This window comes from Eubalaena glacialis, chromosome 14 (assembly GCF_028564815.1).
Source record: "Eubalaena glacialis isolate mEubGla1 chromosome 14, mEubGla1.1.hap2.+ XY, whole genome shotgun sequence".
Classification (NCBI taxonomy): Eukaryota; Metazoa; Chordata; class Mammalia; order Artiodactyla; family Balaenidae; genus Eubalaena; species Eubalaena glacialis.
In genome coordinates this window covers 92,012,860-92,040,189 of record NC_083729.1, presented here as the reverse complement: position 1 = coordinate 92,040,189, position 27,330 = coordinate 92,012,860, and the positions used below count along the sequence as shown (strand labels likewise).

Below are 27,330 nucleotides of genomic sequence, written 5' to 3'. Positions count from 1 at the left end.
ATTCCGAGAATTGGCCTCAAAGAAATGGAAACAAACCGACCCTGGAACTGAAGATGAACTGTACCTAAAACAATCAGGATGATGCTGGTCAGACCACCGATGACCAAGTTCAAGATGCCTGTCAGAGCTGCCTGTGCTGTTTCTGCACGGAGCCCCCTCCCTCCGCCTATAAAAGCTCTTGCCCCCTGATTGTCAGAGGGACCTCCAAAAAAGCAAACTTTCCTTTCCACCAACCTGGCCTCTTTATTGGCTTCTGAGCAGTAAGCAGCCGGACCCCACTTGCGGTTACGCCAGGATCCCTCTCCCCACCTGACCCAAAATTAGATGGCTGTGCAGATGTTGATAAAAACTGCCGGTCGGACCCTAACTCTTCGCTTTTGAGGACTGAACTAGAGTCCTTCAAACAGTGGGCACAAGGAGTACAGACAGCCTCAGACTTGCTCAAAATATCTTCCCCAGGGGCCCTCATTAGGTAGCAGGCTGCCCTTTCCAAGAATGTGTTTATCAAAAAGCAACTGGAAACTGTGCTCTCTCTAGAAGTCTGCTAACATGCGACGTGAGATAGCCACACAGGCCTCTATTTGGAGAGCAGGACTGACTATTTATAATAATAACGGCTCAGGCCGTCAGCTCCCCTCTGGGGTCTGCCTGCCAGCAAGATCAGGACGTTCATTCGCCCCCCAGATAGGCGAAGAGTGCTTTGCTACAAACCGCAGAGGCCACAGATTCTATCCGCAAGCTCTTCCCTGCAAGGGTGGGTCTGGTTTTTGAAGCAAAAGTTGAATTTCCAGGAAGAAACAGTCAAACGAGTCCCTGACAGGCAGCCACTCTACCCTCCTGGGGATCCAGCCGTGATGCTTTCGTGAGCTCTCCACCTCTGTGGAGGCAACGGGAGGGGACCAGGCTGCTTTCAACTTTAGGAGCTTCAGGCAGAACACAAGGGAATAAAGATGATTCTGTCCTGGAATTTTCAAACTTCGAAGTCAGGCTTCCGTTGTGCGTTTAAATTTTCTAGCCCGAGGAAGGGACTCTCCCATTCACTGGAAGGGGAGATATTGTGCTCTCCTTCGCCAGCTGGTCACTTGCCATTTATGGTTCAGGAATTCTGATCCCAGTTCTGTGTGCAACGAATGATCAAGCCCAAGTGTGTGAAAGTGTACAAGAGAAAATAGTATATCCTGGTAATTCAAAATTACAGACCATCTTACAACAGGACAGGTTTGCCCTTCTGCTTCTGGTTTTGTGCAAGCACTGGGCCTAAACTGGGTTTTTATTTTCATACTTTCCTTCTTTGAGAGTGAAATCCTTGAAAAGTTTCTGATCTCCGCACACACACCCAGGTGGGTCATGCGCTCACGAGACCACGGTCTGAAGGGAGCCTTGGTGCACAGTTTATCACCTTGGAAGAACCATCAGCAAAGCAACCGGCTGACAACGCCCAGAATCCAGCTGCCTCTGAAGGGCCCAAGTGGTGTGGATTTGTGAAAGCAATACCCTAGATAACAGGCAATAAAAAGCTGCTGCTTGTTTTAGAGGAGAGTTCAAGCATAATCACAATGAAAACTGCATCATAAATAGGAAGATCCTGGGGTTTCAGCAACTCTTTGAATAGCTGGTATTGCCTGATTGGGACCAGAAGTCCAAAAGTGAAATGTACAGGGACTTCTCTGGTGGCGCAGTGGCTAAGAATCCGCCTGCCAATGCAGGGGACACGGGTTTGATCCCTGGTCCGGGAAGATCCCACATGCTGCGGAGCAACTAAGCCCGTGCGCCACAACTACTGAGCCTGCGTGCCACAACTACTGAAGCCCGTGCGCCTAGAGCCCGTGCTCCACAACAAGAGAAGCCACCGCAATGAGAAGCCCACGCACCACAACAAGGAATAGCCCCCACTCGCGGCAACGAAGACCCAACGCAGCCAAAAATAAAATTAATTAATTAATTAGTTTTTTAAAACTCTGTTTTAAAAAAGTGACATGTACAAAAACACACGTTTCTGAGTAAGGCACCGGTCGCTCTGTTTCCGTCTCCTCTTCCCGAATTCACCAGAATCAATGTCTACTTTATCATCCAGTCTGGAGGCTGGACTGTATTCCAGGGTTTGGACTTGGGCAAAACTAGGCTTGAATGCCAATTCCATCACTTGTGAGAACTAGTAAATTAACTCTGTAAAATTAAGCATTTTACTTCACCTCCCTGAGCATCAGTTTCTTCATCTGCAAAAGAAGAAAAATAGATCATAAAATTGTAACGAATAAACAAGGTAATCTAAGAGCTTTTCACCCACATGCTGGGCACGTAGTAAGAGTTTCATGATGCCAGCGATTCCCCCCCGTTCTCCACGGGGATAAACTTTCCAGTTCAGGCAAACCACATCCGTCTCCTCTTTCTGGAGCTAATGTCTAAGCCTCTTCACCACCCCAGCCTCATTCTCTTCCCTCCCATTTCTACTCTATACTTCTTTGCCACAGTGACCAGCACCATGCTTCCTTGCAAGATGATCTCTGACAACAAAGAACAAAATGTTAAACTAAGTCAATCCAAGAATATTTATTTTTAAGAACATTTTAGAGTGTAGTACTAGAAGTGTATACTTCAGACTTTTCAAAATGGAAGTTATAGTTCTTAAAATACTTTTAAAATGTAGTATCAGAACTTTAATAATCAAAATTGAATTACAATGGATCAAAAATGGAATTTGATCTTCTTTTCCAAAGGCAATTTTGGCTTATATAAAATGAGTACTATTATGCTATAAAATAAAGGGGAGATAAAGGGGATTTACCTAAGGTTTCTGAAATCTTGAAGTTTCTGAATGTAAAATCTCTAATGTAACAGGCAGCAATTAAACCAAGCACTAGAAAACCAGCTCATAAGAAAAACAGAAAAAAATGCAGAAGTAGAAGGATTCTTTTTTAAATAGCTAAAATTAATATGCTGAGAGCTAAGGGAAGATATTATATTCATGAAACAAGAATAGGATTCAATGAAAAGGAACATTCAAAGATCAAAACAGAGATTTAAAAAAATAAATTTATGATAACAAAAATGAAAATTCAGTTTAAAGAGGCTGGAAGTTAAAAATTAAAGAAACTCATAGAAAACAGAATAAAAAGACAAAAGAAGGAAAAATAGAGAAGAAAAAACTAAGAAAATTTGTGGCTTCATTCAAGATAATAGGTTGCTCTTTCTTTCTCCAGAAAAAGCAAACAGAGAAAATGAAGTTGAGAAAATAATTAAAGAGACCCTTATCTACATCCTTATCTCCCTCAGATAGATGGATAGCAGGGGTCCAGATGGGAGAAGAAAGTGTGATACAGGGAGAACTCTGTTTTGCCAGTAGTCCTCGGTGAGTTCTCCAACATCCTAGAACAAAACCAATTACCCCTTGGGTCAATTACAAGCAAAATGGAGATGGCATGGGTGACAAAGAAACACAACAAGAAATCAGGCAGAAGGAAGGGCAAGAAAGCTCCTTCTGGTTCAAACTTCCCATTTCTTGAAGCCCCCACCATTCCTACATACCAGTCACCACATCAGGATCTACCGAACAGAAAGAACCGGGGAGAGGAGATCAAGGAAATTATGGGTGGGAGGGTTGTCCCACCACAGCACTCCAGGAGACACCGTTAACCTCACAGTCACGGGAATCATGCCCTCTGGTCTTGAGCAGTGCACAACCCACACAGCCGGTCATGGTGGTCCTGGGGTGGCCAGAACGCTGGCCAGGTGAAGGTTTCTTTATACCTGCTCAGAAATAAGGAGGGAGAGATTAGTATCACAGTCCCAGAAAAACAACAGCAGTAACAACAACCAGCTACCTCAAAACATATTCAAACTTAAGATGTCCCTACTTTGCTAGACTGTTCTAAGTTACATTGTACTATCCTAATCTTGGGGTCAATTGTACACGGAGACCCAGACTAACTGCGCACCTGTATCATGTTTCTAATGAGTGAATATCTAACCATGTGCCGTAGTCTCCAAATGCCTGGCTTGGGAAACCTGGTGGCTGGGTTTTATTTATGGTGCCCTGTCCAGAACTCGTTCGGGGGTTCTGCTATGAGGAAAAGAGCAAGTAGAGTCAAGAGGGACGTGGGTAACAGGGAGGAGGTGGGAGGCCAGAGGCGCTGACAGCCGAGAAGGGGCGGTGAGCATGTGTCAGGGCCAGCACAGACCCCGCACACCTGTCTATTTTTATACAGCACTTAGCTGCCGTGTCACTGAGTCCCCAAAGCCTATTTTAAGAGATTCCACTTCAATGACTGATACGAAAAAACATGCAAATTCTGCCAAATGACTTCACGGAAAGGAGGTCTGGGGCAGCTTTCATCGCTGGAAAAGCAGAAATAACACCTCCCTGCAAGTGTGTGGACATCAAGGGACCTAGTGAGACCATCATCAAAGGGAAAGAGGCCCTGGGAAGCAGGCTCCCTGTGTCCTGTGACACGCTTTTGTAATTTTGTCATTACAGGTGTCCTGTAATATACCTCCTCACCCTTCCCCAGCATAGGTGAAGCATCTGTTGCTTTTATTTTCCTGTTACTTTTTAGCCTTTCTTTGTAAGTGGTCCATCCTCTGGGGCAAAGATTTTATATTTATAAGAAACAAATAAAGGTGGACGAAAGATCGTGCTCCTCCTTCTCCTAACTTTCTCAGAAGGATGACAGGGGTGACGGCTGATGAGTTCCGGGGACTCGGGCTTGGAGGTGGTTTCGTCAGCATAAAGAGGATGCTGGATTCTCTTTCTGGAAGAGGCCACGCACCAAAATGTCCCTCTCTCACTGACAGTTTCTCGTGTTCTACGCACTTCTAATCGCAAAGCTGAGTCTGCCAGGTTCACGTCAGCCCTGGAAGCAGGATGCACTTCTTATCAAAGCACAAACGAGGCACAAGGGCGCCCTTTCGCTATCTTTATGGCAGGTGCTGACTTTTAAGCTTCCTGCCCAAGCAAGTTCTCCCAGATACTGATGACATCTGATGCTCAGTAAACACTGCGGGCTCGGGGAGGGTTCCTGATCAACACTGGAGAAGAACCATCACACCAGTTTCTCTGAGTGACCAGGGGGACATCGGGCAGCCTGGCTCCCCTCCCCGGCCCTCCACACAACACCAGGCAGATCCTTGCACTCAGGTGAGAGATAAGGTGGTGCTGGCAGTTGACCTCGAAGGTGCTGAACGCTGAAGCTATGGAGCAGCCTCTTAACCCAGCAGATGGCCCTCAGACCCCAGCCCGGGAAAATGCTCCCGACCTGAAGGGCTTTGCTGCCCCACAAAACCTAAGTGACTCGAGTTGATTGCTTGGAAAGGAAATGGAAAACAAAACACGATTTGGATAACTGTGGTTAGAAAAATAGCTTCAGGATCCTTTGGCCTGAGTGTTCAGAAGACCCAGGGGGCCTGAAGAATGCAGTGGGTTCCGGGAAGGCAGAGATGAACACTCATTCCTCTAAAACACCCAATTACCAAGTTTTCATTTGTTTTCTTGGAACCAAAAATGTCTGAAGAGAGGTCGTCCTCTTTGTGGCTGGGGTGCAGAGACATGTCTAAATTGCAGTCAGAGAAGACAAACAAGGCAATGGCAGAACATCTAATACTCATTAAACGATCATTTCAAACAAATTCTAATTCTAAGCCAACAAGAGGCAGGCAGTGAAGAGTCAGCTGAAGGAGTCAACGTTGGAAGACTTGTGCATTGCTGGTGGGAGGGCAAAACGGTGCAGCACCTGGGGAACACTTCTTCAAAACAGTACACACTGGGGCTTCCCTGGGGGCGCAGTGGTGAGGAATCCGGCTGCCAACGCAGGGGACATGGGTTCCAGCCCTGGTCCAGGAAGATCCCACATGTAGCAGAGCAACTGAGCCCGTGCACCACAACTACTGAGCCCACGTGCCACAACTACTGAAGCCCGCACGCCTAGAGCCCGTGCTCTGCAACAAGAGCAGCCACCGCAATGAGAAGCCTGCGCACCACAATGAAGAGTAGCCCCCGGCTCGCCGCAACTAGAGAAAAGCCCGCGGCAACGAAGACCCAACGCAGCCAAAAATAAATAAAAATAAAACAAATAAATTTAAAAAAAAATTAAACATAGAGTTACCACATGATCCAGCAATGCCACTGGAATTGCTGGAATAAAAGTCAGTGTATAAATGGGCCTGTTTTTTACTTCCAGTCAAGAACAAATGATGAGATGGTCTTGAAATTCTTTAATCATTCCTGCTGATTGACTTTCATGCAAATGTGCCTAATATGAATGCAGATGCATACGTTGAAATGTTTTTATTATAGAAATAACAAAGATTTGTTAAAGAAAGGAAACCAGAAAAAAATATTAACAAAATAATAAAAATTAAACTAACACAACATTGTAAAGCAACTATACTCCAATAAAAATTAATTTAAAAACAAAACAAAACAAAAATAGTAATAGTAATAATTATAAACATTACCTGCAATTTTATCATCTAAAGATGACGTCTTCGATGTTTGGATGTATATCCTTTCAGTCTGTGTTCTGTGCACATGGGTAGGTGTTTTTGCGTGACATCAGTGGAGGTGTGTTACATATGCATTTTTATATCTGCCTTTTTTCACTTAATATGACCGTGGAGCATATTCTCGTGTTGCTACCTACCTGTCCCTGTCTCGTGGGTAAATCATAATTTATTAAGAATCTATTATTGCACATCTAAACTGTTTACAATTTTTTACTATTATAAATTTATTTATTTATTTATTTATTTTTGGCTGTGTTGGGTCTTCGTTTCTGTGCGAGGGCTTTCTCTAGTTGTGGCAAGCGGGGGCCACTCTTCATCGCGGTGCGCGGGCCTCTCACTGTCGCGGCTTCTCTCATTGCGGAGCACAGGCTCCAGACACGTAGCCTCAGCAGTTGTGGCTCACGGGCCTAGTTGCTCCGTGGCATGTGGGATCCAACCCAGACCAGGGCTCGAACCCGTGTCCCCCCTGCATTGGCAGGCAGATTCTCAACCACTGCGCCACCAGGGAAGCCCTTTTACTATTATAGTTACACCACAATGAGAGTACATGTAGCTTTGAAAAAGATGTATCTGGTTTCCTGCAGTTGCTGCCCAAGCTCTGTGAAGTCGAGAGAGGCCACCGGGTTTTAAGTACATCTTCCCAGCAAGCAAAGCAGCCAGACGTCTGCCGCTTGTTCGTGGAGTGAGGCCAAGCTGTTTTCACACCCAGATTAAAAGGGGAGACCAGCCAAACGCTCCTGGACTCTCTGTTCTCAGTGGGCTTCGGACATTCAACAGGAGAGGTGACCCTGGAAGGCCATGTCACCCTGCAGGCCCTGAGGGCAGCGTGGGTGGCGTGTCACTGGGTCCCGCTGCACCCAGGACCGGTGAGCAGACGTGGGCCCAGGACAGAGAGACAGGCAGGCGGGTCCTTGGCCTGAAACTTTTGCCTTCCCTGTTGCACTAGGTCGTCACGGTCCCTTGGAGAAGCAGGGCTGCTGGAGCAGGGCCTCCTGCCTGCGATCCCCGCCCACTCCCCTCTATCCCCCCATGTCCCCCATCCCAGCCATCTGCCCAGCAGCTGAACCTTCCCCTCCGTCCACCCTGCAGGCTCCTCACCGCGGCCACTGCTCATCTGTCTCTCTGCTTCTGTTTAACGAGGTCGTCCTCCTGGCAAAGATTTAGGTACGATTTATGTTTGCTGGGGCGGGGAGAGAGGAAGAGAACTCACAACCAAAATAGAACAGTTAGCACAACATTTTTTCCTGCTGAATGTTGTCTGGCACCGGATTATCTGGAATCCGTCTGTCCCCAAAAGAATTGTAGAAATGTTCGGAAAATTAAAAAAAAAAAAACAGTTCGATAGGGGTCATCTTGCAAATCCAACCTGAAGGAAGAGAACCAGCCCAGGGCCTGCAGAGGGGCCGCAAGAGAAAAGCAAGAAGAAACGAACAGCGGCTCCCAGGCGGCATTCAGAAGGCAGTGCTGGGCCGCAGGCAGGCCCTGGGGTCACATTCAGTCCTCCAGCAAACACGGGTCCACTCACGCCACGGCCAGGCTGCCCTCGGGGACTCACCGACCACAGGCCTGCTTTCTGGGCCTGGCTGTCCGGTCGGCCTGTGGTCACCACTGTCACATCGACGGGCAGCTGACCACACAACCCGCCTGCCCAGCGTTGAGTGGGACCCAGACAAAGGAGCGAGAGGTCGTGTCCACCTGGGGCTGAGGCTTTCCCCCGGGAGTGATCATCACCCCAGCCCAGGAAGAACGGGGGTGACAACCCCGTGACAGAGACTGACGGCTGCTCCTGGTCACATACAGGTGCGGCCATGTGCTCACCCACCAGGTGGCCCCCCAGCCTGGCCCAGGAACCCCAGCATCAGCCCCAGCTTCTCTGCCTCGGGACCACGTGTTCACCAGACGTCCCGGGGAGCAGGCGTCTCCCAGCACTGGGAGGAAGGGGTCAAGGCCAACAGAGGCAGCACACCCGGGGCTCATAGCCCAGATCCAGATGGCGGATGGCTTTGCTGCAGCTTGGGGAGCATTTTGAGAAAGCCAGGCCGCTACTGAAAGATGAGCTTTTACCGAACGCTCTGGATTTCCAGATTCTCTGGCGAAATGACAGGAGCTGGCACTGCCGGACCTGAGTGTCCCCAGGGCAGGATGGCCCCTCGTGCACCCCCAGGGCTGCCTGACGGCTGCAGCCAGCGTGTCACCACCTTTCCAGCCGGGCCCCAGCAAGGGTCCTCCTGCGCAGTGTCACTCGGGCCAATAGAAGCAACAGAGTTGGGTTCAGAAGCAAAAGAAAGGGTTAGTTTTTGAGCAGAGAGGTGCTGTGATACATTCATCCTTAAATGGAAAAACAAAGAAACTAACCCAAAAGGCCCCCTCCAGTTCCTTCTCTATTTTTCTGCTCCCCTCACAGCACGAGTCCTCGAAAGGGCTGGCTCTGGCAATTGTTGTCACTTCCTCACCCGCAAGGCCAGTCGGCCTTTCATGGTCCATTTCCACTGGGACCCCTTGCTCAAGGTCGCCATGTCCTCCACTCGGCATATTCCAGCCCCTCGGCACTGGAGCCCCCGATCAGTCCCTCCACCGGAAAGACGTCCTTCGCTTAGCTTTGGGCCACCACCTCCCCGGTTTCCCTCCTTCCTGCCCTGTCACTCACCTCCACACCCAACCACCCTTTCAGTGATATGATTTGGTTACTCGGGACTTTGGTCTGTAACGAAGCTCCGAGCTCCATGCAGGCGGGGACTGATCTGGGCCACATTCTTCTCTGTCCTGAGCTTCCAGACTTGCCTGGCACTCGAGACAGGTGTGCTGAACAGAGAATGTGGAAACGGGCCATTGTTTGTGCAGCGCCCAGCAGGGCACAGAACTGTGTATGACTAACAATAAGTACCTTACTTTCTGCTGTAACAAATCACCCAGATTTGCTTAAAACAACAGAATTTTACTCTCGCGTGGTTTTTTGGGGAAATCAAAAGTCCGAAATCAAGATGCCAACAGGGCCGCATTTTCTCCCAAGGTCTGGGAAGAACCCCAGGCTTTCCTCGGCTGATGGAAGCACAGCTCCAATCTTTGCCTCTGTTACGTTCTCTCTCATGTCTCTCTGTGTCCAAAACTCTCTCTCCTTCCTCTTATAAAGACACCAACACTGGATTTAGGGCCTATCATAAATAAAGGATCTCAAAATCCTTAACTACTTACACGTGCAAACAGCCTATTGGCAAACAATTCCACCTTCTAAGGTTCTTAATAGACATGAATGAGGGGGGGCCACTAACCCCCTACAGTCAGTTTGGATCTCCATTGATATTCAGATTTTCTAAATACCCAAAACAGCTTCTACCGATTCAGCTATTGTGTCTCAAAGATTTTTTGCTTCTTCAAGTCTTATAAAGAAAAAGTTTGTACACTCGTGGAGCTCATAGTGGCGTGACATTTTCTATCTAAAAACGTATCTTACTTTCTCTTATGTGACTTTTAATTTTACCTTGAGCTCCATTCCACCTAATGGAGAAGATCAAGTGGTCACTTCCAGGTGATGTCAGTCTGTCCTCAGTCAGTCCAGGTTGGAGTACACTGAGTTCCGGTTCCCACCCGCCACCAGCTCTCCCGTTTCTGTCATCCACAGTCCTGGCTGCTGTGTGAGCAGGGTCTCCAGTGTCCTTGCCCTCCGGGGACGTCCCTCAGGACTGAGAGCAGGGACCCCCCAGACCCGCCGGCGAGGACAGACGTGGCAAGGACCCCACTCCAGCCCCTGCCTCCTGTCTGCCCTTCCTTCACTTTATCCAGGCTCGCGGGGCGGTGCAGGGGTTGGAGTATGTGAATAGCAGACAGGCCAGTTCTGCCCAATTGTGCTGTGCCCAGATTTTTCCTTTTCTGAAACTGGATGGAGGTGTTTGGGGTTTGGCTTGGTCTTCATTTTTTAACTTAAAAGTCAAGAACTGTCTTTGATCTCGGTTTCTGCCATGCCCACTTTTGTCTGAGTTGGTGACGCATGCGGGCAGACTGTGTAAAGCAGAGGCCCTCTGGGCACGAGTGAGGCCAGTCGCTAAAGCAAGGGCGGGGACCGAGTCTGGGTGCCAGGACACACCCCTACCTCACGCCATCCACACCTGCAAGAGAAGATCCTCCAGCAGACTAGACCCAAATGTTCTCCATTCACAGCACCCCAGGGTCTCAGACATTGTTCCATGGTGCCCCTATGTCAAAGAAACACTCAACGGTCTGTTTACTAAGTAGTTAGGTTCAAACAACTTGATAAGCGTTTATGCCCTAACAGCAGAGTACCCTATGAAAAAAATAATATGTATAAGTTGAAAGAAAAAATAATTTTTGTTTCATTCTTTAATAAACACAATTTCTTACTATTTGGATGTGTGCCTGTCGGGCACTGAGCAACTTTTCAAACTTCAGAATCAGATGGGGGCTTCCCTGGTGGCGCAGTGGTTAAGAATCTGCCTGCCAATGCAGGGGACACGGGTTCGAGCCCTGGTCCAGGAACATCCCACATGCCACGGAGCAACTAAGCCCGTGAGCCACAACTATTGAGCCTGTGCTCTAGAGCCCTCGAGCCACAACTACTGAGCCCGCATGCCACAACTACTGAAGCCCGCACACCTAGAGCCCATGCTCTGCAACAAAAGAAGCCACCACAATGAGAAGCCCACGCACCGAAATGAAGAGTAGCCCCCGTTCGCTGCAACTAGAGAAAGCCCGTGCACAGCAATGAAGACCCAACACAGCCAAAATTTAATTAATTAATTAATTTTTTTTTTTTTTAAAAGAATCAGATGGAACACAGTCTGTTATGGACTGAATCGTGTCCCTGAAATTCCTATGTTGAAGCCCTAACCTCCAATATAACTGTATTTGGAGATGGGGCCTTTAAAGAGGTGATTAAAGTTAAACAAAGTCATACGGGTATGGCCCTAATTCAACAGGATTGGTGTCCTTACAAAAAGAGGAAGAGACACCTGGGACAGGTGTGCACAGAGAAAAGGCCAGGTGAGGACATAGCGAGAAGGTGGATTTAGGAGAAAACTGTTCCTCTACGCGCCTAGGTTCTATGCTTACGGGCCTGCAAATTAAACGAACAAAAGACAGATTAATAGAAGAGCCACAATTTTTATTAATATTTACATGCATGAGAGTTCACAGAAAAGAAGTGAAACTCAAAAAGGCAGTTAGACTTGGGGACTCATATACCATCTTAACAAAAGAAGGGGGTTTGGCTTCCAGGGATGATAAATCCTGGGGAAGTTACTAGGAAATAGATGGGAGAACTAATGGAAGATAAGGGTTATGTTAATGAGGTCTTTTTATGCCAGCTCACCTGGTGTGACCTCCATCTATGACAATGAGTCACTCTTATCACCGGGGAGGGGCAGGGGCTGAGGGAGCACTTCACAAAGTCTACTTTAGGCAGATAAGGGAGAGCAGGGAACCCTTCCTGCATCTGTTGACTCTCAAATGGCTTCAGCTCAAAATAGTCCTTATGCCAAAGTGGCATATTTGGGGTGGCTTACCTGATGCCCTTCAACAGCAACCTGAAAGCCAAGGAGAGAGGCTTCAGGAGAAATCGACCTTGCCGACATCTTGATCTTGGACTTCCAGCCTCCAGGACTGTGAGAAAATAAATTTCTGTTGTTTAAGGCTCCCAGGCTATGGTGTTTTGTTATAGCAGCCCTTGCAAACTAATTCACTATCACTTGCTTCCTTTCTTTTCGTTTTATTTTATTACAGTGAATGTCTTTGGCAAAGAACAGAACTCTATCTGGTGCTGAAACCAGAAATGACCTCGAGCTAGTTGTCCACACGGGGGGGGGGGGGGGGCAGATATCAAGGACGCAGTCTTCCCCATGAGGATTTGAAATATCTCAGGGGCTCTAAGTTGGGTTGATGCTCCAGGGCACTTCACCCACAGTGCAGGAACCACGGCATCAGACCAAAAAAATTAGGTCTCTCCCCTGCAAGAGGCACAGGTTTAGTAACATAGGTGAGTGTTTTCTTCTTATGTGTTCAAGCTTACTGCTTGCTTCTTCTGACTAATAATTTTTCATCTTTATAGTAAATATTATAAAACTTCATGGTTTTCAGTATTTAATATCAACCCATAAGCCAAGCACAGATATACCCATTCAATACCGTTGAAGAAGAGAGCAAAACTGTTACGAACCCCATCCAAGAAAAGTGATGGAGTTGCGAAGAGTTGAGAGGTGCAGGGGGTGGACGGCTATGACTTTCCTCCACTTACCTGGTGGAAACTCAGGAGGAAATGACTAAATGCAATGAAACAGAAAATAGAGGCTCAAGTACGTTGTAGAAAGTTGTAAAGGTAGAATGAAAGCATTAAAAGAAATACTTTTAAAATGGAGAGGGGCAGAGAAGATGGGGGAAATGCGATTGACCTGAAATCTACACCCACACTATGCAAAGTTAATAGATACAGCCTAAATCTAATAAATTACCAAATAGAGGAATAAACATGCTTTAAAATTCCTTTAGAAGAACAAGAGGTAAAGGTGTGTCTCCCTGGGCAGTACTACAGTGTGTGAATGGGGAGAGGGGTGGTTCAAGTCGAAACAAGACTCCTTTACTTCTTATTTGCTGGCATTCCATTCACTTTATTGCTTTCAAAATAAAAGTTTGTTTGCTAAATGTTAAAATGGAAAGAATAGTATCCAAAACATAATACTGTATAGTATTATTCCAATACACTTCATCTATCTAGTTCTAACATATGTTCAAAAAAAAGATTGGAAGAAATAAACCATACTGCTAAGAAAGACTAATTCGGGATGGTGAGAACACCAGTATTTTAATTTCTGAAATTAGTAGGCATCACTCTTTTTTTTTTTTAAATAAATTTTATTTATTTATTTATTTATGGCTGCGTTGGGTGTTCGTTGCTGCGCGCCGGCTTTCTCTAGTTGTGGCGAGCGAGGGCTACTCTTCATTGCGGTGCGCGGGCTTCTCATTACAGTGGCTTCTCTTGTTGCGGAGCACAGGCTCTAGGCGCGCAGGCTTCATAGTTGTGGCTCGCGGACTCAGTAGTTGTGTCTCAAGGGCTCTAGAGCGCAGGTTCAGTAGTTGTGGCGCACGGGCTTAGTTGCTCCGCGGCATGTGGGGTCTTCCCGGACCGGGGCTCAAACCCGTGTCCCTTGCACTGGCAGGCGGATTCTTAACCACTGCACCACCAGGGAAGTCCCTAGACATCACTCTTATAATCAGAAAAAAAAATTATCTTGAGAGTTGGTACCCGGATTTTTCTCAGAAAGAGAACTGAATTTTCAGTATATGAGATTTTAGAAAACTCCATCTTAGCCCTTGAGGGATGGGTGAGAGCCGTAGGCACAAACACCTGCTGACACCTGGGCAGCAAAGTAAATGTGTCCCGTGCCCCTTCTCAAGCTGCAGGGGCAGCTCATGCTCGACCACCACACCCGGTCACAGATACAGGCCGAAGCTCTGAATTACTTCTTTTCCACAATCTGCTTTTCTACCAAATTCTTCGGCACTATGGTCCCCACTCAAGACTTCAAATCCCTGTAAGAGCACAAAACAACCCCTTTCTGGAAGGATGGGTGTCAGGAAAAGTCTCCACGAGCTGTGAGAGAGAAATCAACACAGGCAGATTGATGCTAGGATCGAGGTCAGGTCAGGTCAGGGTATGTATCTGGGGGCAGGGTGGGGGGTGGGAAGAGCTGTTGGCTCCATCAGGGGTCACAAGGAAAGCTCTAGTTCAGGACTGGCCTATTCCGTTTTGTCCAAGGAGCCCCCAGAAGACCCGAACAGTTCTCACACCATGAGGCTAGAGTGGGCTCAGACTCATCCATGGTGGGCCTGTCTGGTTAGGTCAACCCAGACTTGAAACACGTTATAAAATCAAGGCTGTGTGCACAAGAAAGCCTGCCAGGTAGGTGCCACAGCGACCATGAGACATAGCAGAAACAGGCAATTTCTGCCCATGTTTTTGTGTCCCTTTTGAAGCTTCTCAGAATTCACTACTGAGTCTACCACCCTTAAGAAAGGGTCCAGGGGTTGCAGGCTCTCATGCCTACAGCAGCCAGGAAAGTGTATGAATACATGAAGCAAACTGCTTAAGGCTGTAGGTGGAAGTGGGGAGACCCTGAGCTGGACGAGTGGAACCTCAGAAACCATGCGCACAGGACGTGGCCCTCCAGCGGCAGATGGGCAGCCATGGAGGAGAATCCAAGGCCAGGCTGATCAGCTCAGATCGTAAAGCCCCTGGAAACTCATGTCAGGCTTGGAGGCTTTGGCCACAGCCGTGGCAGCCAAAACACAAAACCTTAAGTAGAATATGAGCTCCATCAAATCAGGTTACATTCATCAGCCTTTTGCTCAATTGTTTGCTCCACTTTTTCCCCTTTCCTCCTCCCACCTACATTTTTCTTTCCAATTTAAGCAAAACAGACCTTGAACTTCTTGCTTCTGGAATGTTACCGAAAATAGCTTACTCAGAAAACTTACTTTCCATAAATATACCGATTTATAAATGAGAGAACATGATAGCGGGAGCTGCAGACATTCCTAATTTGTTTTTGTTTGTTTGTTTGTTTGACTCTCTCAGGGACAGGATTATCCAATGCACACAATCTTTTCAGATCTGAACATTAGTTCTGGAGTCTTGACCGGAATTCCTTAAGCCAAAGGAGTTTACACGAACAGAAATAAGCAAAAAAGTTTTATCCACATAAAGAATGTGGAGTTAATGGCACTCAGGATTAAAATTCCTCTTTTTGGTTACACTTAAATATGTCAGAACAAAAGATGAAAGAAGCAAAGATTATCTGATACCTTCACCTACCCCACCATGATGTTCTAGTACAGTTGGAGGATAGAGAGACACAAAGTTTCTAGAATAAAGGACTAATTTACAGAATTCACTAGTGAAGCCATCTGGTCCTGGGTTTTTCTTTGTTGGGAGGTTTTTGATTATTGATTCAATCCCCACGCTACTTATAGATTTGTTCGGACCTTCTATTTCTTCATCAGTTTGTCTTGGTAGGTCGTACGTTTCTAGGAATTTATCCATTTTGTCTAGGTCATCCAATTTGTTGGCATATAATTGTTCATAGTAGTCACTTATGATCTTTATATCACCAATTCTTCTCAAACTCTAGCCAAAAAAATTGAAGAGTAGGGAACATTTCCAAACTCATTGTGTGAGCCCAGCATTACCCTGATACCAAAGTCAGAAGAAGATACCACAAGAAATGAAAACTACAGGCCAATATCCCCAATGAATATAGACGCAAAAATTCTCAGCATGATACTAACAGATCTAATCTAACAACACATTAAAAGGATCATATGCTATGACCAAGTAGGACATGTCTCTGGGATGCAAGAATGGTTCAATATGAGAAAATCAATTAATGTGATACACTACATTAACAGAATAAGAATAAAAAGCACATGATCATTTTAATAGATGAAGAAAAAGGATTTGACAAAATTCAACCCTCTTCATGATAAAAAAAACTCAACAAACTAGGAAGGAAACAAACTAGAAGAAACAAAATAAAGACCATATATGACAAGCTCACAGCTAACATCATACTCAATGGTGAAAAACTGAAAACGTTTCCTCTAAGATCAGGAACAAGGTAAAGATGCCCACTCTCACCACTTCTATTTGACATAGTATTGGAAGTCCTAGCCAGAGTAATCAGGCAAGAAAAAAATAAATGAAAGCCTTCCACATCAGAAAAGAAGAAGTAAAACTGTCTATTTGCAGATGACATGATGTTATTTAGAGAAAACCTTAAAGACTCTATAAAAAACTGTTAGAACTAATTTTAAAATTCAGTAAAGTTGAAGGATACAAAGTCAATATTTAAAAAAATCACTTGGTTTTCAAAAAACTAACAAAGAACTATCTGAAAAGGAAATTAGGAAAACAATTCCATTTGCAATAGAACCAAAAAGAATAAAATATTTAGGAATAAACTAAGGAGGTGAAAGGCTTGTATACTGAAAGCTACAAAACATTGATGAAGGAAATTAAACAAGACACAAACAAATAGAAATGCATATCTTTTCATGGATTGGAAGACTTCATATTGTTAAATGTCCACTTTAGCCAAAGCAATTTACAGATTTAATGCAATCCCTATTGAAATCACAATGAATTTTTTAACTAGAAAAGGCAATTCACAAATTTATATGGAACTACAAAAAACCATGAAGAGCCAAATCAATATTGAGAAAGAAGGATAGGGTATTTAAGGTGCAGGTTTTGGCTATTTTAGAGAGTTACTGTTTTCCTGATCTCTTCCATGTATACATGTTACTAAACTTTTATTTGATTTTCTCACATTTTAAAAAAAAAGAAGAAAGCTAGAGGCATCACACTTCCTGATTTCAAACTATATTATAAAGCTAAAGTAACCAAAACAGTGTGATACTGGCATAAATATAGACATATAAAACCATGGAACAAAATAAAGAACCCAGAAATAAATCCATGCATATACAGTCAACTGATCTTTGACAAGGGTGCCAAGAATACACAATGGGGAAAGGGTAGTGTCTTCAGCAAATGGTACTGAGAAAACTGGATATCCACATGCAAAAGAATGAAATTGGACCCTTATCTTACACCATAAACAGAAATCAACTCTTAATGGCTTAAAGACTCAAACATAAGACTTGAAACCAAAAAAATCCTAGAATAAAACATAGGGAAAAACCTCCATGTCATTGGTCTTGGCAATGATTTCATGACTATGACATCAAAAACACAGGCAACAAAAACAAAAACAAACAAGTAGGACAACATCAAACTAGAAAGCTTCTGCATAGCAAAGGAAGAAGTTAACATAGTGATAAAGCAACTTAAAGAATGGGAGAAAATATTTGCAAACCATCTATCTGATAAGGGGTTAATATCCAAAATATATAAGGAACTCCTATAACTCAATTTTTTAAAAAACTAATAACCTGATTAAATAATGGGCTGAGGACTTGAAGAGACATTTTTCCAAAGAAGACATACAAATAGCCAACAGGTAGGTATATGGAAAAAAATGCTCAACATCACTAATCATCGAGGAAATGCAAAACAAAATCACAATGAGATGCCACTTTACATCTGTCAGGATGGCTATAATTTTTTTTAAGAAGGACAGTAAGTGTTGGCAAGAATGTGGAGAAACTGGAATTCCTGTGCACTGGTGACGAGGATGCAAAATGGTACCCCTGCTATAGAAAACAGTATGGACGTTCCCCCAAAAAATAAAAATAAAACTACCATATGATCCTGCACTCCATTTCTGAGTATTTATTTATCCAAGAGAATTGAAATCAGGATCTCAAAGAAATATCAGCACCTCCATGTTCATTGTAGTGTATCCGAAAGTGGGGTCTGGCTGCTCCCCTCTCAAAAGCCAATAAAGAGGCCAGGTTGGTGGAAAGGAAAGTTTGCTTATTTTGGATGCCGGCAACTGGGGTGTGGCGGGGAGGGCAGACGCCTGTCCAAAGGCTTTTATAGACAGAGGGAGGGGGCTCCGTGCAGAAACAGCACAGGCAGCTCCGACAGTCATCTTGAAACTGATCATCGGTGGTCTGACCAATCAGCGTCCTCTTGATTGTTTTAGGTACAGTTCATCTTCAGTTCCAGGGTCAGTTTGTTTCCATTTCTTTGAGGCCAATTCTCGGAATTGTGGCAGCTTATGTCACGGCTACAGTCTGGTCATCATGTAGTTCACTTCTTCCAGCTGGTGGCGGTTTCAGTATCTATAAGTCAGCTCACAGGATATGGCTCAGAATATTATCTAGAGCCCTTGAGGAGGAACTAAAGGTCCTTGACTTTGCTTACTGACTAAACTATTATTTTTTTGGCCTCCTTTGACTGTTTTCCTTTGTCTCTGCATTTCCTCACTTCTCTGATTAAACTTATTCTTTGGCTAAAGTTTTTCCACAGACAAAAGCAGGCTGAGACATACAGAGGGGGGAAGGCACCGTTTCAGCAGCACCGTTTCAGCAGCACTGTTCGCAACAACTAATATGCGAAAGCAACCTAAATGTCCATCATCAGATGAATGGATACAGAAAATGTGGTATATATACACAATGGAATACGATTAAGCCTTAAAAAACAAGGAAATCCTGCAATATGAGAGAACCTCGAGAACATTATACTAAGCGAAATAAACCAGTCACCGAAAGACAAATATTGCATGATTCTGTTTATATGAGTTACCTAAAGCAAATTCAAAGAATCTGTGAGTGGAGTAATAGTTACCAAGGGCTGGGGGAAGGGGATGATTGTGGAGTAGCTCATCAACAGGCAGAAAGTTTCTTTTAAGCAAGATGAAAAAGCCCTAGGGACCTGCTGTACAACGTCGTCCCCCATAGTCAACAATACCATTGATATACTGTGCACTTAAAAATGTATCAAGAGGGTAGAGCTCCTGTTAAGTGTTCTTACCACGATGAAGTTTACATTTTTTTAAAAAAGAACTAATTGAGCGCCTGGCTTACAATGTAAGGAGTGTGTTTTGATACCAAATATCTAAAGCCTCATTTTCTTTTTTTCTTGAGTCTTTATTGAATTTGTTACAATATTGCTTCTGTTTTATGTTTTGGTTTTTTGGCCGTGATGCATGCAGGATCTTAGCTCCCCGACCAGGGATCGAACCCGAACCCCCTGCATTAGAAGGCGGAGTCTTAACCACTGGACTGCCGGGGAAGTCCCTAAAGGGTCATTCTCTACTGAATTAGTTGGCTTTTCGATCCTCGGCTTCAGAGCTCTGGAAGTGATCTTGACGTGTGCTGTTCACCCCCCCGTCCCCGCCCTCACGGGCTGACCCACCTTCTTTGGGGAAGATTGGTTTTCGAAAGAAAGAAATAAGATGTTTTCATTTTGTTGGGGTTTTTTTGGTTTTTTTTTTTTTTGCTTTTATCTGACCTCCTTTTTCTACTTCCTGCCCACCTTAAGGGTTTTACAATCAATGAACATCTTCACGCTAGAAAACAGATTTTGACTCCTTGCTCAAAGCCACCTCCAATTCCTCCCAAAATAGAATAGAAATTTGGGAAGTCTTCTTCCCCATGATCTTTTGTGACGAAGTAGATGATGATGGAAAAACAGGGCAAACAAATACATGTGTCACAGTGGGCAGCTGTCACCTGTTCAACAGCTGGCATCTGTTTTTTCAAGACAGCGCAAAACCTGCGTGTAAGGAAATAAGTGCCACGGGAAGAAAGGGGGCCTCTCCGATCAGCTCCTCACCATGTGCTTAGGAAGGAAGGTTTGTTACCTACTTTATCTTTGTCTGCTTACCAAGTTAATTTTGGGGGGGGGGGGTGAGTAGCATTTTCACCAGACCTTTATTTTCCGGTATTGTCTAAATCAGGACAAGACGGCTCTGACCCCCTTCCTCCTGTTTGCACGTCTTTCATTTCTTTCTCTGGTCGCCTCTAGCTCCCTCTCTCCTCTCCCCGACCTCCTTTCCAACCCTCCCACTTCCTTCTTCCCCCTCCATCCATTCCTGGCCCTCCCACACTCCTCCTGTTAGACACTAAGCCCCTGGCTTCCCACCGGATGGTAGTCGTCCAGCCTGAAAGGACTGCTAACCTCTTTTCACCACCCTTGACCTGGGTCAAGGGTCAGTCTTCGTGCCTCTGTTAAAATGTCTTCGCCATAGTACCGATGAAACGTCAGAGAATCAGCTAATACTGACGTCCCTCCCTGTGTGTTTGGAGAGTCTTACCGGTGAATTTGTGTTGCCCTAAAACCTTCCATGTTTTCATAAGTTACAATGACCAGTACCGTGAAGTGATTTAAAGGACAGGGCCCCTTGTTTTATGCAGGTAAGAGTTCATTTCCAGGACAGGCTGACAAATACCATAACATCTTGATTTTGTCAAATGTTCACCAACTATTGTTCAACTATCTCAGTTCAGGAAAACCAAATCTCTCCCTTCCCGGACTTGTAAACTCATGTGTACTTTAGGTGAAATATAATCCCTATGTTTCTACTACATTTGCACTTAATACAGCCAGCTGTTGTTTTCTTAACGTGCAAGAACACTTTAAGGATTTCAACAAGCCTCTTTTGAAAGGCTTTCTTCCTCCCAGGCCCCTAAACAGGAAATTGTATTTTACTCAGGGTAAACAGATTTTATAGCTTCCAAAGTTCAAGTGTGGATTCATGCCAAGCGCCCAACATGATTAAAGAGGCTCTTAAATTTGACAAAAATGTGTTCTGTTTCCTCTGGTTCAAAAGTGTGCAGATGTGAAATTCCCAAGTTTATAATCTTACATGGATATGTAAGATGATCAATATATTATATAAGTGCATTTATATCTTTATATCGGTCTCTCATTTAATGCTTTCTTTCAAGTTCTGATGCCAAGGTCTATGAACAGTTCTTTGCTCTGCATGCAAGCATAATTAATAAAAAGCTTTGCATTACATATGATAAGATTTTAACATTCAAATCAGGACATATCTGACTTGGAGGGCTCTGAAGCCTTCTCATGGCCAGCGGTTTGACGCCACTGCTTTCTGATTTCTGACACACCCTGTCCTACCCCATTTGCAGAGTTTTATAGCTAATCACTTCACCATATTAACGAAATTGGATTCCATGCTCTGAATGCCATTGCAATACTCATTTGTAATAGGCCTGCTGCCCTCTTAAAAGTGGTTATTTTCCCTCCAGCTAGGCTGGGCTACCCAGCAGGATGTAAGCAAGAGTGTGCTTGCCTGATGGCGACCAATCCGTTAGTCCTGGCATGCTTGGAAACTCTGCCTAGCAATTCCAAAATTCTGTTAAACATGTAAATATCACTCAAGACCTATGTTTCTAAAAACTCAAATTAACTATTTTCATGCATGGATATACAGATCTTTGTCCAAAAATGTCAACCCCCATTTCAACTTTCGTGGTGTAGCTGAAGAATATAAAAAGCATAATTAGGAAAACGAAGATGTATTAGTAAATACACAGACCTTGAGGAAATCCCTGAAGCATCCCATCAAGGCTATCTCTTGATATAACTTTGCTCCCTTAAATATATGACTTAACTGGAGCTTTTCTGTGCATCTAAGCCAAGTGGTGGTGGATGTTACCTTGTACTCAAACACCTGAATCCAAGATTTACCTTTTTTCTTTTTTTAATAATCCAGCCGACCTACTGGTTCATTGCTCCATAGCCCAGTTCTCTGAGCTAGGACAGGATTGAGTGTCCCCAACTAAGCCCAGCTGGAAGAGTCTGAGGCTACTCCAGCAATATATTTTCCTGCCAGAATCACTTGGCTGTCAGGTGTATGGGAAGTGATTCTGGTCAAAATGTTCCTTTTTCATGTATGCTAACAACACACTTAGGAAAGTGGTCACACAGTTCCTGAGCATCCCTTGGTACTCTGCAAGTGTGTATGCTTAGACACACACACACACATGGCACATGCACAAACGCGCAGCATGTAGAACATTTTCCTATTTATTCCCACGTATCCCTGAACACAAATGACTTTCACTCTGTCCCAAGAAACGGCCCAAAGCTGATTTTAAAGTGTAACTTTTAGCACAACTATTCCAATCTTAAGAAAGAGAAGTTTCACTGTGTGACCTGGAGGCCCAGGGCTATCCCCAGGTGGTTTTGACTTATTAACCCCAGGTAGCATTATTGTCCTCTAATCCCCCAAGAATATCTAATTCTTGTCCTCTAATCTCACCTTTGTGGTACAGCCAACAGCCAGACCTCTGAAGCAATCATCAGAAAGAATAGGAGAGGCAAAGGCTGGAAAAGGCTGGTATTTGTTTGCTCATTCAGAGGAAGACCATTCACATTAATGGTTCATTGTTGGCACTTGTTCCCTGAAAGTCCTGAGAGCCTTTACCTGGTACTTGACAGCTTTCCTGCCTCCGGTGTCTCTTACTTTAGTTGGAAAAAGAAAGAAATGAAAATATAGGAAGAGGATGCATGGCCCTGATGATGTTTGTCTGAGGCTAGGAGAATCAAAATGAAGTGGAGAAATGCAACTCACTTTTGCATATTGATTTTGTATCCTGCAACTTTACTGAATTTGTTTATTAGTTCTAGTAATTTTTTGGTGGAGTCATGGTTTTCTGTATATAACATCATGTCATTTGCAAACAGAGACACTTTTACTTCTTCCTTTCCAATTTGGATGCCTTTTCTTTTTCTTGCCTGATTGCTCTGGCTAGGACTTCCCATATACAGGGGAGCAAAATTTGCCACCCCCAAATGTGTCTCTTGGTATGAGGATTAATTTATGTTGATTATTTTTAAGAAACAGACTCAGGAAGAACCCTTGACCTCCCCCCTTAGCTGCCTAAAAAATGTAGATGGAGGACCTGTTCCGGGAAGGGAGTTGTCACCATAGATAACTCTAGTGTGAACTAAGCAGGTAGGCAGGGAGGAACCCAGCAGTCTCTTAAAACTCCTTTCTGTATCCCACTGTCTCTGCCTGGCCCAGCAAACATTTGTTTCCCAAGCCTCACTTTTCCATCTCCATGTGAATTGCCTTCCTCCCCTTTGAGATCCCAAACCACTAACTGAATAGGTATTTTTCCAAAGACATACAAATGACCAACAGCTACATGAAAAGGTACTCGTCATCGCTGATCATCAGGGAAATGCAAATCAAAACCACGGTTAGATATCAGCTCACACCTGTTAGAATGACTATCATCAAAAAGAAAAGAGATAAGTTCTGGAGCGGATGTGGAAAAAAGGGAAACCTTGTGTGCTGCTGCTGAGAATGTAAATTTGTGCAGCCACTATGGAAACAGTATGCAGCTCCTCAGAAACTTAAAAATAGAAACACCAGATGGTACAGCAATCTCACTTACGTGTATATATCCCAAGGAAATGAAATCACTACCTCAAAGATTGCAGTATTATTCATGATCAAGATATGAAAACAAACTAAGTTTCCATCAGTGGATGAATGGATAAAGAAGATGTGAGATTACATATATTATTCAGCCATAAAAAAAGATGGAAGTCCTTAGTTTATAGCAACATGGATGAGTAAAGGTGTAAACAGGTCCAAAATGCATATTCAGTTTTTTTAATGTGAGCATTTGGTAGCTTGAATATTGATTATTAAGGGAAAACTGGAAACCTCAATACAATTGTAACTGTTTGAGGCTGATGTCAGGAAGGATGGCTCTACTCTGCAACTATTATCTTGGTGTTTCTACAGAAACAGAATTTTGAACTTGGCGTGATGCGTCCTCTTAGACAGCACACACTTTTGGCATTATTGTCATTGTTGATAGCGTGGTGATCAGAAGGGGATGGGAAATTCTCTACCCACTGAAGGTGGAGGAACCTGGGAACCTTCCTGTTTTTCATCCCTCACCTCCCCCCATGCTAAGGACCCACGGGCAGAACCTCAGGCTTTGGATTGCTGAAAGGTAAAGCAGCAGCAGGACGAGTGGGAGAGGGCTGGACAGGGAAACTGGGAAGTGGGGTTTGAGTTCTAGTTCAGCCGTTGAATCTCCATGAAAATGTATTATGTTATTAAAAATACATTTCCTCTTTTTCTGTTTAAAAATTATATATGTTCATTATAAAAATAATGAATGATAATCCAGAAAAAATGTAAGGCATAAAATAAAAACTGCCCAATTTTCCACCAACCCCAGAGAGAAACCCTGGGGTCTAACATTAACAATCCACTGGACATACTTCTGGATAGCTCTCTCCATGGTCCATATATAAACACACAGCATGTAACATGCCACTTTACATCAACGGAATCCCGCTTTACATGCTATTTTATAATATGCCTTTTATTTATTTATTTATTTTTTGGCTGTGTCGGGTCTTAGTTGCGGCACGAGGGATCTTCGTTGAGGCATGTGGGATCTTTTGTTGCAGCGTGCGGGCTTCCCTCTAGTTGTGGCGTGCAGGTTTTCTCTTCTCTAGTTGTGGCGCGTGGGTTCCAGAGCGCGTGGGCGCGGCACGCAGGCTCTCTACTTGAGGCGCGAGAGCTCAGTAGTTGCAGCGCACAGGCTTAGTTGCCCCGAGGCATGTGGGATCTTAGTTCCCTGACCAGGGATTGGACTCACGTCCCCTGCATTGTAAGGCGGATTCTTTACCACTGCACCACCAGGGAAGTCCCTATAATATGCCTTTTTTACTTAATATATGTTGTAGTCATTTTTATTCAGTCAACGTATATAGTTCTGTTTCATCTTAAAGATTGAATTATGCTCATTGTTATACCGTTTTGATGTACAATAATTTACTTGATGAAACTGTAGATGAGCATTTTGATTGTTCCCATTTTTTCTACCATAAGTAAGTCTATGATGAAAATCCTTACATCTATATCTTTTCACAATTATCAAACATCTTCTTAGAACAAAGTGCCAGAAATGGAATTTCTACATGAAAGGGCATGCTCATTTTAAATTTTAAGAAACATTTGCCAAACTGCCCTCCAGAAACTTGACCTCATTGATACTCCCACCGACAGTTACAGGGAGTTGCCTTTTGATTCTGGTGCCATCAACATCGAGTAAAGTCAACTTTTAATCTTTCCCAATTAGATAGAAAAAAATGACATCTCAGTTTTGCTTTTATTTGGATTTATTTTATTAGTAGTGAGGTTGACACATTTAAATAAGGTCACTGACCTCTTTTATGGTGGTTTCTTGCTAAATCATCAGCTTTATGTACTCTTCTATTGGATTATTTACCTTATATTAATTTATACAAACTGCATTAAGTATATGAATACTTGATCATATGTGTTATAAATATTTTCTCCAGTTTGTGTTTGCCTTTTAACCTTCGCATATGATATTTTTTGCCCACATTTAATGTGGCCCAATTCAGTGTTTTCCTTTCCAGCTTTAATATTCCATGTCTTCCCTTATCTCGAGATTATAGAAAGAGCCCACTGGATGTTTCAGCCTCTGACAATTAGATGGATCCAGCGTCCAGATTCAGAAATTCTGTGTTTCACTTGGTAACTTACACTCTCTCTAGTCTTCGCCTCTCAAGCCAGTGTCCACTCCTGTTCCTGAATTCTCTTCATAGTGCTAGGGGATCACGTTCAACCTCTCCCTGTCACCGTGGCTGCAGAAGCTCTCCATCAGCGCTTGGCCAGGCCAGTGCCAGACTCAGGTTACCAGCTTGGGGCCAGCACTGACTTCCACATGGTCACAGAAAATAGACATCAGTTATCACAGCAACAGCTGCTGTGGCCCTGCCTCCAAGACCTCTTTCTCACTTAGGGCCCCACGTCTTGAATTGTGCTCATGAGCTGAGCTCAAGCTACTGTCGGTGGCGGCCATCTGAAAAGTCAGCCCCTCCTGGGACCTCAGGGTGCTCGTGTTTCTTGTTTGTTTCTTTCTCTACCATTTCATCTGTCCGAGACCCAAACTTTTAATTCTGCTACACAAAGCTAAAGAGTGGCTAAAGGGAAAACAAGGTGAGTAGAAGTCAATCGGGGGTCAGGAATGAATCACTAAACGTGGATTTCATGGGGAAATTTCTCCTTAGCATGGCAGGGCAAAGGTTTTCTAAGGTAATGGGAAGCCGTTGTGAGGAATGAATGCCCAGGGCTGTGTGTGATAGCACATCACCTTTCACATAAGAGGTGACTGTGAGGATCCCTGAGTGATGAAGGCATGAATAATGCAGGAATGAATGAAGAAATGAACGGAACTCCCCAACTACACTATTGTTGGATAGAGTAAGGCTTAAATTCTATACTATGGCAGTCGTGATAAAGGAATATGAGATTCTGCTCTCTAATTTCTACTTAAGACAGGATTGTTTTAAATGCCTCTGAGGCCAGTTCTCAGATGGGGAGGATGGAAGTGGAGGTGGAGATTCATTAGAACCACCTGAGCAGCTTTTTATTTTTATTTATGTATTTTTAAAATTAATTAATTAATTAATTTTATTTTTGGCTGCGTTGGGTCTTCGTTGCTGCCCGCGGGCTTTCTCTAGTTGTGTTGAGCAGGGGCTACTCTGTTGTGGTGCGTGGGCTTCTCATTGTGGTGGCTTCTCTTGTTGCAGAGCACAGACTCTAGTTACGTGGGCTTCAGTAGTTGTGGCACGTGGTCTCAGTAGTAGTGGCTCATGGGCTCTAGAGCGCAGGCTCAGTAGTTGTGGCACACGGGCTTAGTTGCTCCACGGCATGTGGGATCTTCCTGGACCAGGGCTCGAACCCGTGTCCCCTGCATTGGCAGGCAGACTCTTAACCACTGCGCCACCAGGGAAGCCCCATGAGCAGCTTTCTAAGCTGCCCACAACCCTGCTTTCTGCAGGTGCAATGGTGTGCGGTGGTCCCACCTCCCTGTTCTGGGTTCACTGCACTTGCTCCTCTGGGGGGAATCACGCCCGTCTACAACCCTGGACACTGCCCGGGGAGCTCATGCTTTTTTACTATGCGAATCCCTGCACCACCACCGCCCGTCCCCCCAGTGTGTCCACAGACCTCCAGGGCCAGCACTGGCCAGACCGCCTGAGGCTCCACCCGTATCAACAGCAGCCTCCTTTGCTTCCTGGTGACGCTGTAACAGGTGGGGCAGCAGGAAACCTGTGCTCTTAGGAAGTCTGGGCGCTGAGCACCTGCCGTGTCTCCGCTCACGTGACCGACAGCTCTGTGAGTTAACCAGATGTTCACGAGGCCCCTTACCTCGCACACCTGCGGCCCCTGGTGCGTGGAAGGAAGCCCTGCATCTGGCCTGGGTGCCGCACTCCTGGCCCCTCCCTGCTCGCCCTTCATGAACCGGTTACACCCTCTGTGACCAGCCACGCCCCTGCTCTCCCACCGACCGGTGTGTCCATTCCCCTGAATTCACCGACTTGACGCA

General features: G+C 44.7%; 1 long non-coding RNA gene across 1 annotated transcript; it reads right to left on the bottom strand.

The window, feature by feature from the left end:
* Positions 1-1,998: 1,998 nt before the first annotated feature.
* On the bottom strand, positions 1,999-7,640 carry LOC133074639 (uncharacterized). The gene is made up of 3 exons (XR_009697209.1): positions 7,597-7,640; positions 3,526-3,747; positions 1,999-2,216 (listed from the first exon to the last, which is right to left on the bottom strand). It is a non-coding gene; the product is annotated as an uncharacterized LOC133074639 (long non-coding RNA).
* Positions 7,641-27,330: the final 19,690 nt, after the last annotated feature.